General features: G+C 41.1%; 1 long non-coding RNA gene across 2 annotated transcripts in view; it reads right to left on the minus strand.

The window, feature by feature from the left end:
• Nucleotides 1-10,118, minus strand: part of LOC102015630 — a 19,764-nt gene that overhangs the window by 8,390 nt on the left and 1,256 nt on the right. Inside the window, exon 2 of one of the 2 annotated variants that reach the window (XR_001230802.1) lies at nt 5,513-5,603. The exons of the other annotated variant lie outside the window; for it this stretch is intronic. This is a non-coding gene — a long non-coding RNA (uncharacterized LOC102015630). The remainder of the gene's footprint in view (nt 1-5,512; nt 5,604-10,118) is intronic. 2 annotated transcript variants of the gene reach the window in all.

Genomic DNA, 10,118 nt, shown 5'->3' on the forward strand with positions numbered 1-10,118 from the left:
AAGGAAAGGAAAGGAAAGGAAAGGAAAGGAAAGGAAAGGAAAGGAAAGGAAAGGAAAGGAAAGGAAAGGAAAGGAAAGGAAATTAGTCAGTAAGGGATGCAAGGTTGCCTTTGCACCCTTCCCAGCTGCCTGGGTCTGTTTCCCCAGCTAGGGTGGCGGCCCCTGTGGACTGAACCCCACTCACCTCCACAAGGATGAATATTTCCCTGCCCATCTCATCCATATGAGACTTGGCCCTGTGAATTACCTTGACCTATAGGGTTTTATATATAAAATTGTAAATTTATTTACTTTTTATTGGTGCATGCAGTTCACAGTCATCTTGAGGGTGAGTACACGTCCATAACACAGATTGGTTCTTTATTTTTAATCCCTTCCCCACCCTCCCTTCTGGCCTAGTTCTGCTTTACAGGGTTTCACAGACTTCCTGCAAGCAAGGCCTTAAGAAGCTGGTGTGGACCACCTGGGCCTCCTGTACTCCCTCCTTTCACCTGAGAAAAGCGCGTCCCGGAGGTACTGACCCAAGAAGACAAAGAAGGAGGACATAAACTGAACTCACAGCTCAGCCGAGTCCAATCTGCAACAGCTGGAACTCAGCCAGCCAGTCTGCATGCTGTAAATATGCAGAGATGCAGAATAACACAGTCAGCCTACAGAGTTAATAGGAACAGGTTGTTTATATTTTCATTTTTTAATTAAAAGAGCACAGCAATGAACACTTTTTTGCACACATCAGTATAAATATGATATGTTATTTCTATCAGCTAAAAGCAACTATAAGAGGAATTTCTGGGCCAAAGCCATGGCATATGGAACTTGGTTACATTCAGCCTGTGGTGGTTAATTCTATGTGTCGGCTTGGCTGGACTAAAAAATGCCCAGATTGCTGAGACTGGGTGAAGATCTGTGCTCACCGATGTGGGTGGGAATCAGTCTGTTTGTGTAGAACAAAAAGGCAGAAACAAGACCTCTCTCCTGTCCTCTGTGTGTGTGTGTGTGTCAGTCAGGGTTTTCCTAGAGAAACAGATATAACACAAGATATACACATGTACAAGAAATTGCAAGATTGGCGTACAATGGTCAGCCAACGAGTTGGATGAGGAAGCATGCAGAGGGTGTCTGCACACAGGAAACTGAAGGATTCAGTCCATGGTCTGGAGTTCACTGCAGTGCTCGATGCAAATCCATATCAGGAGGCCGATGGCTCTGCAGTGGAAGGCTGATGAATCTACACCGGAAGGCTGAAGGATCCAAGGCAGAAGCCGAACAGTCTGCACTAGAAGCCAGGAGACAACGTCCAAGCTGAAGGTGAAGACTGGAGCTCCTCCAAAGAATGGAAGTCCCTCTCTCCTTCCTTATTTGCCTTTTATATCTTCTAGGTGATGATCCACCCTAGGGTGATTCCTCTGCACCTTAGGGTATGGAATTGCTGAGCCAATTGCTGAGCCAAATTTAGTTAAGGTTCCAAACCTCTCAAGTTGACACAATCAATTAACCACTACAATCACTCTGTCTCTCTCCTTGAACTTCAGTGTCCACCTCCTTCTTCTGCCCTCAGGCTCTGCAGTTCCTTGTTCCTGAGCCTTCAGGCTCTGAGACTTACACCAGCTGCTCCACCCCAGCCCCAACTCAGTTTTGAAGTTTTTGATTTGCTGAGTGTGGTGGTGCACGCCTGTAATCCCAGCACTCGGGACACTGAGGCAGGAGGATAGAGGTGAGCTCAAGGCCAGCCTGGACTAAGAGCAAGACCCTTTCTCCAAATCACCCCCACAAGAAAACCCAAAAATATAAAAAAATTTTAAAATAAAGACTTTGACCTTGGACTGAACAATAACACTGGTTTTTGTAGTCCTCCAGCTGTAGACAGCCTGTCACAGGACTTCTTGGCATCAGTAATTAAGTGAGCCAATTCCCATGATAAATCTCCCCTTGTATATTCTGTGTATCTAATTGGCCCTGTTTCTCTGGAGCATTCTGATTAATTCCTTGGAAAGGTACTGTAACTGTTTACACCATCCATATTTATAGCCCCCTTTTATAGCTATGAGAGCTTATTTATAGATATGAGAGCTTATTTCTCCATGTCTTACTAATGGTAAGTTTCACAATCTTTTCTAAAACATTACCAGAACAATGGGCAAAAAAATAAAACCTCACTCATTTAATATCAGCACTTAAAAATAACATTGTCTGGGCATAACCCCAGCTGCAAATGGGGCTGAAGGGGGAGGACTGGAACTTCAAAGGCAGCTTGAGTGACTATGAGAGAGATATTGTGGAGTACTACTCAGCTATAAAGAAGGATAAACTCGAGGCTTTTATAGGTAAATGGATGCAACTAGAGACCATACTCAGAAGTGAAATAAATCAGATCCACATGTGTAAACATCATATTCTCTACATAGCATAAGAACCTAAAAGAGTAAATAAAATCCAAAAGGTACATTAGATACTGTGAAAAGGAAAGAAACTGCTCAAAAGGAAAGGACAACTGGGACAGGGAAAGGAGAAAAAAAAAGAAGGGAAAAAATATGTATATATACACAAGATAGCTAATGTAACTGTACTACTAATTTCTATTATTTCATTAAAAGGAACAGTTAGTGCTTATATTGTTTGATGAATTTTACATGCCTATATCTACTAACCTGAGCAACTACTTTGAAGATAACAATTTGCAATATAATAACCATTGTTAATTTCCTATCATCTTGCTTTGAAATTCTGTATCATTTTTATTGTTCATTTTTTCTAATTCTCTTTAAAATAAAAAAATGGCTGGAAATGTAGCTCAGTGGTAGAGCACTTGTCTTGCAAGGTCAAGGCATGGGTTTAAACTTCATGACCACAAAAATAGGAAGGAAAGGAGGAAGGGAAGAAGGAAGAAAAAAGAAAGGAAGGAAGGAAGGAAGAGGAGGGGAGGAAAGAAGGAAAGATGAGTATAATTTACAACTTTAGTCTTACAGTGAAATGAAAGAGAGGTCAAAGGCTCTCGATACAAAGAAATGACAAATGTTTAAGGATGGAAATGCTGGGTACCCTGACTTGGGCATTGCACATTGCATTCATTGATCAAACTAGTACACTGTATCCCATAAGCATGTACAATTATGTATCAACTATATATATCTTTAAAAACAGCATGGTATTCTTATGTGTACCTGCATGTGAAAGCCTCCACAATATAAGTAAAATGTAAGTGTAAGACTATGTACAAATGATTTGAATTCTTACACACAAGCATACATATGCTTCACATATAAATCCATGTGTTATGTGGCATATTTTTATGCAAGTCTATATAAACATTCAAATGTGGAAAAATAGCCCTCAAACTGCTACCATAATTCTCTTGGACAAGCTAGCAGAGAGCCAGAGCTTTGTATAATTTACGTACTTCTATATTGATTGTTCAAAACCAAACAATTGTGTAATGTTTTGAAATAAAAGAAAGTGATAGAAGTAAAAATGTTTGTTCAAATATAAAGGAATGTTCCTCATTGTCTGGAATTATGTGGTCATATTTCCCATTGGATTTCTTTTATTTCTAACATCACTGATAAAATAAGTAAATGGCTATACTCACGTGAAATGTCACAATCCTTGGTTGTCAGGCATTTATCACTAATGATATTTAACTCAGTAATTCCAAGTACAGTAAGTTATAAAATGAAAACTATGTTCAACTACATCTATTGATAGAAAATAATAATAATCCTCTTAAAAATTAAGAGGATGAAATAAGACAAATGAACTTCAGGCTTCCATGTATGTGCCTACTCCATCCCAGACTATGTTTACCATCCTTAAAACCATTTATAGGCCACTCTAACCATCCTAGTTTATTAAGAGCACAAAATAACATTTCCATTGGGATGTTACTGTATCTAAAAGCATCTCAAAATTAAAATTCACTCCTCCATTTACAAATGAAGTACTCATGTCTGGGTGGAGCACCTTTTAGTGGGTTTTGATACTCAATGTCATTAATTTTCTAAATTAGGAAAGCCTACAGTATTTCTAGGAACTGCCATCTGGCTAGACAAACTAACCCACAAGTCACCCTTCCCCACATTCCGCCTGTGAAATGTGCCACTCCCTTCTCCACTGTCCAAATCAAGCACTACACAAGAAGAAACCTTCTCTATGCCGACACCGCAGACATCCTGGGCAGGATCATGAGAGACAAGGCATTATACACACATCTGGATATGGAAATGGTGTGAGATTCAGGATCTAGTTTCAAGGGAGCCAAAGACACCAACATATTTCCCTAAATTCAAGTTTGCCCACAGAGCTTCCCTTTATACACATATCTGGATATGGAAATGGTGTGAGATTCAGGATCTAGTTTCAAGGGAGCCAAAGACATGAACATACTTCCCTAAATTCAAGTTTGCCCACAGAGCTTCCTGCAGTGGGCCACGCTCCTGCGAAGTTCTCACTGTGGAATATGTTTTCGACCGGTCAGAACTAAAATTCCTCTTCTCTGCTGTCTTGTTGAATCTGGCCCAGGCCTTTGTGCCAGTCTTTTGTTGCGGTGCCCAATGAACACCTTGAAAGCACAAGACAGCCTGGAGAGAGCTTCGTGAGTTAAACAGTGAGTCAGCGGAGGGAATAATCTGGTGCTTTGTTGAATGTACTTGACTGCTGGCTTTTTGCGGAGGTTCACGTAGGGAAGATAGGAAACAGCAAGAATAATCCCCTGAGACTGTTAGCAAACAAGTGGGAGGGAGTCCAGGGAGGTGGAGGAGGATTCGGGAGAGGGCCTTGGCAGACAGATCTGATCCAACTATGTAAAGTACATTTATGAAAATATCCACTGTTTTGTAAAATTAATATATGTTAATAAAAATATTTTTAAAAAGAGTCCTTTGGGTATTTCTCCAAAGAATGAGGAACATGTTGCATCGTCTGAATCCCTTGAGCCTTTGTTCTGAGGCTCAGAAGAGACCAATTATGTTTAAGCTGGACCTACATCGTATTTGGACCAATGTTACCGTGATTTGGAAACCATTTGGTAATCATTAAGAGAAAAACATCAGGTTATGTCCACAAACTCAAAAATAAGTTTGCTCTTTTGCATTTCCAGGGCTCTGAGTTAACCTTAGCCAGCCACAGTTTATCACATATCTTTTTGGCCATAGAAAATTCTAAACATTACCTCTTGAGATGAGGAAGGGGGTTGAGGTCCAGCTGTTTGTGATAATGAACACTTGACATATTTGCAGTCTGTACTACAGAAAACCTCTGCCTTGTGTTCAATGGTGCTTAAAGAACGTGATGGTTTGCCTGTCTAAAACTAAATCTGCATGTCACCAGGTCTTGGGGAGAGGGAAAGTTAAGAGTAAACTGGAGCAGGGCTAACTCTTGAAAAGAAGTATGAGAAAGAAAAGGTCTAGCTTCCCAGTCAGCACCTTCCCCTTCTTACACCTAGTAGTAGTCAGCTTTCCTATTCCTGGGACAAAGCACCTGACACCCACAACTGAAGGTGAGGTGTATTGCGGCTCACTGTTTCAGGGGAGTTGATCCATGACTGGCAGGCTCCAAGGCAAAAGTTGCACGATGGGTCTGGAGGAGGAAAGCTGCTCACATCATGGCGGCTGTGAAGCAGACAGAGAAGGGAACTAAGGACAGGAATACACCTTTCCCGGTCACACCCCCAGCAATCTGGCCCTCCAGTCAGGCCCCTCTGCTAACAGCACGTCCCACTGATGAATACAGCCCCCCTACACTCCAGTCACCTTCCTAACACATGAGAGTTTAGGGGACAATTTAGATCCAACCCATAACTCACAGTTTACTTTAAGCCACAAGTGGATATTGGCCCCCTCTTCTTGCATCTCCTGGCCCCTGAATGATTTGATTTTTTCCTGTCTGTTTAACCACACCTTTTCCTTTCTCTCCTTCATCACCATGGCCATCTATAGCGGGCTGTGTTCCTCCAGCGCACCCAGCTTCCCTTGTCTCCACCGAGCCACATTCCTCTTTTCCTTGCCAGGAATGTTCCTATCTTCCAGACCTGCTGTTCTGCTCGGACATTTTTCACCTTCTCCCAAGATGGACTCCTCTTCATTCAACTCTCAGCTTGAACGTTTTCTTCATGTTAAAAAAAAAAATCATTTCCCTGATTAACTGATAGTTTTTCTTCACCTTTCTGTCCATCCTACTACCTTGTTTAATATTTTTCACAACTTTTCACTAACTAAAATATCTTAATTTGTTTACAGACACTCTTTGTTAAACAACAGAGCCTCATTCCTACAACTAGGTCGTTAGTTGAATTGGTAACTGAATGAGAAACTGTATACAGTGTGTACCTTACAATTTCAGAACAAAGAAACAGTCAGAGGAAACTCCAATTTGATGACTTTGCTCTTATTTGCATAACTCATACATGCAATACTATAACACAGACCATAAAACTATAATGCTGTACTATACAGTACAATCAGCAAAAATTACAGTGCTGTGTAAACATGGTATACTGTACAAAAATACAGTGAGCTTCTATAAACAAGATGCACAGAATTATACCAAAAAAATAGATGGGTTGTTAAGTACAAGTGACAGGTCATAAGTTTAAACAGTCGTTAAACAGGTAGGCATTGGAGGAGGAATATCCAGACAGACTTTTTAAATCAATCCCCACTCATTACTGGGGATTGAACCAGAGCCTCATGCTTACTAGGGGTGTCTCTACCACTGAGCTACACCGACAGCCTCTGTCCATTTATTTATGCATCATCTGTGCTCTTCAAAGGCATGGAAGCTCCAGGAAGATTATCTTGATGTGTTCAGAGTGGGCTCCTTGACATACCTCTTGGATAATCAGTAAATGAACGTCGTGGTCAATCTCTCCATTGTTCTCTAATGATAAAGACCTCAGATCTTTAAGTCAGAACTGCATTTTAATCCCAACCCTGCTAATTACTAGCTTAGTGAATTTGGGCAAGTCACATATCTTTTCTAAGTTTCAGTTTCCTTGTCTGTAAAAATAAGAATAGTACCATCCATCTACCTCACTGGATTTTATTAAGATTGGATAAAATAAAACATGAAATGCTGACTGAAATATCTGTCCTAAATATTCAATAAATGTTAGCTATACTGTAGCACCTCTCATAAAGTATACTTGCAGTTGAAAAAAATCTATAGGAGAAACTGCATACTAACAGTAAAATATCGTGTGTAGCTAACCATGGGGCAGCTGCTACTACTGTACTTTCTGGAGACAGAAGGAAGACTGCATTTAGGGAACACAAGCAGCACTCCACATTACTCTTTAGTAATATGACACTGTTCTAAAATGTGTTTCCTATTATCTCATTCTCAAAACACTTTATTTTAAGGTATCATTATGTGCATTCATCAGCTTTCCCATTGCTGAAACACATGGAATATGTGTTCCCTGGGAAATATATTTCCCATTCCTGACACCCATGACTCAAAGAAGTGAAGCTTAATACAGCTTACAGCTTCAGAGAGCTCAGTCAGCAGGAGCCAAAGCAGGAATATTATGCAGAAGGATGAGGCAGAACAAACTGCTTGATTCACAGGGGCTCGGAAGCAGGGCAGAGGAACAGTGCCAGAGAGGAAGGGCTGAGGGGCCAGAAACAGCACCCAAGGTCACACCTCCACGACCCACCCAGCCACACTCACAAGTGTGCTGCACACTTTGCCTGGGTGGATCCCAAAGCCTAACCGCTAAATCTTACCTTGGTGTATGTATTATTGCCATCTTTCAGTGAGAACATATGAAAATTTCCAGTGATTGGATGAGCATCTGTAGACATTATGACCATTTAAAAATATTTCAGATTTTCTCCTTCCAAGAACACAGTAGGACTGCTGTTCCTACCTCCTGGAGTACATGACCACTGACTTGTTTGGCTATGAACTGAGTGGAAGTGACATAAGACATTTGCAGTGGGAGTCTTTAAATTGCAGGCATGAATGTGGTAGAGACAAGGTAAGTATCAGCACATAAAGTACCGACTTTCCTCTCCAAGGCTCAGATGACAGGAAAGACAATTTCACCAAACTTCCTAAAGTGAGTAACATAGTGTGACCACTGTTCCCTTGGGAATGTTATGAAAATGAGATGCCTCTCAAAAGGGCTTTCCTGGAAAAACCCTTGGAGAAATGTCTGATTGTCTTGATCCAAAGACAACTGCAGAAAATGACTAACATGCAAAAGTAGGTTAAACTAAAAATACTTGAATTTTACCCAAATATGATAATAAAAAGTTAAGCCTTATTGAATGTCCGTTATTCATTCTTCCAGCAACATTTATTGGTTGTATATAAAGTGTCAAGAATTGTATTTGGCACTTTCACATGAACTGTTTCATTTACTCAACAACATTATAAGGTGCAGCTTCATTTATAGAGGAAAGCCGGTATTTATTAAGGGTCTGCTATATACTGGCATGTAGTCTGTTATTTTCTGTGCACAACAGCCCATCACAAGTATTTCAGAAGTCTAGGGTGGGAGGATATATTGAGATGTCTATATTCCATGTCTGAACTTAAAATTGGGAACAATAATATTTTGGAGCTAGTTCTTACATAGTTAAAAACTGGTTATACACATCTCTTCTCAAGTTCACTTTCAGTAATATTGCAGAGCAGATTGAAATGAGCTATGGTGGAAGTGTCTGACCATTCTAGAAAGCCCTCTGTCTTTGTTACTTTTCTCATTGTTGATATGAAATACCTGACACTCAAAGTGAAAGAAGAGGATTTCTTCCTCTTCTTTCCTCTTCCTCTTCTTTCCTCCTTCTTTCCTTCCTACTGACCATCCCGTAGGCTGTCTTTTCAGTCTATCAGCTGTTTCCTAAGCTGTGTGGAAACCTTTTGTTTCAGTGCAACTCCGTTTGTCCTTATTTTTGTTTATTTGGCAGTTATATCCACTAATCTGGGTATAATCCATAGATGAACAGAAGAATTGAAAAAGAAAATGTCTCACACACACACACAGGAATCCTATTCAACCTTCAAAAAGGAAGAAATCCTCACTTCTTGAAAGTTTTCTTCAGCTCACAGTTTCCAGAGGTTTCAGTCCATAGTAAGCTGGCTCTAAGGCAGGGCAGCATGGCAGTTAGGTGTTGCAGAGGAGAAAAAATCCATAGCATAGCAGACAGGGAGAACTGACATAGCACAATGAATCTTCCTTTCCCTTTATATTCCACCCAGGCTACAGCTTGTTGGTTGGTGCCATCCACACCCAGGTGGAGTTTCTGTCTTCAGCAAATCCATTCAGCCACACCCAGAGCTTTACCAAACCATAGTGGACTAATCCAGTACCACATGCCCTTCATCCAAGTATCACACACCCATGATCCAACCACTTCCCAAAACCCCCATCTATGAGCACATTTGCTTTGGAGAGACACCTAGATACAAATCATATCATCACTACATCTCATTATCTTTATACTTGTTGTTTGTTTTCCCAAAGCCTTTTGTGGTCTACTCATAAAGCACTACTTATAAAACCTAGCAGTTACATAAAGTAAGTTCTATCATCAAAACTTGAAATGTGTACCTTCCTAATAACCTGGGAGGCCATGTTTGAATTCAGTCCTGTATGATTCTACACCAAAATCTGGCAGAGAAGGGAGCGAGTTATTCCCAAGACACCAGACCTCAGATGTAGGCTGAAACGCCAGCTCGCTCCACTTCTCAGTCTATCTGAGTTTTCATCACTTGCTGAGACAACCAGAGGACAGCCCAGCACACTCATCTCAGCCTCACTGCTACACACAGCACACTGGGGAAGGTGGTGCCCTCAGCCCATCCCCTTAGGCCTTGCTCCATGCCCAAGGCCCTGTGTTATCAACCTGATATCAGGAACAGAGGGCAAAAGGTAGCAGTTCAAGCCCCAGGGCCAGTGCCACCTCTCACGTGTTTTGAAGCTTCTGCAGCTTGTGAACAGCTGTGGTCTCACCTTCTCCACGTGATATCCACGGAATTAGCACTGATTGCTACTTCCAGGATGGCACACTGAGAGGCAGATGAGAAAGCAAGCTGAGGACCAGAAGGAGTTGGCAGAGATAAAAGGAAGCACCCAGGGAATGCTTGCTTTCGTGTTCCACGATCTTTTATTTTATTTT

This window comes from Chinchilla lanigera, unplaced genomic scaffold, assembly GCF_000276665.1.
Source record: "Chinchilla lanigera isolate Chin_1 unplaced genomic scaffold, ChiLan1.0 scaffold00075, whole genome shotgun sequence".
Classification (NCBI taxonomy): Eukaryota; Metazoa; Chordata; class Mammalia; order Rodentia; family Chinchillidae; genus Chinchilla; species Chinchilla lanigera.